We start from the raw sequence: 543 nt of genomic DNA on the forward strand, positions 1-543 counted from the left end.
TAATTATCTGGGTGCACCCAATCATGTATAAATGAAATGCATCATGATATTAATTGAAAACATTATTGACTAAGGCCTAAAAATATTAAACATGAATAAAATAAATCTTATTGAATTAACATAAAATAAATCTTATTGAATTAACATAATCATCCTAGAAAATAAGATTTAAAATATCATCGTTGATGTCAAAAATAACAAACTCAAAGCAAACATGATTAAAATAAATAACAAGAGAAAATAGTAAACTCTACTCAGTTCAACAGCCTTTCGGATCTATTCTAACTGATGCGCTCCTCTATTCTACTCGATGCTTCTTTTGCTAAGGAATTCCTAAGGTGGCCGGCCAAAGAGAGTTTTTGACAAAGCCTTTATTGGCTAAAGGATGGAAGGGAAATGGGTGGCTATGCAAAGGAAAGAAAAAGGGAAATGGAATGTAGAGAAAATGCTAATGAGAAAAGAGAAATGAGTTATGAGGGATAATGGATTAAGGGATTGATGCATGGTATTTATAAGTGAAGGTCAGGGGTAAAGTTTACTAAA

The sequence above is a fragment of the Gossypium raimondii genome, chromosome 5 (assembly GCF_025698545.1).
Source record: "Gossypium raimondii isolate GPD5lz chromosome 5, ASM2569854v1, whole genome shotgun sequence".
NCBI classification, from domain to species: Eukaryota; Viridiplantae; Streptophyta; class Magnoliopsida; order Malvales; family Malvaceae; genus Gossypium; species Gossypium raimondii.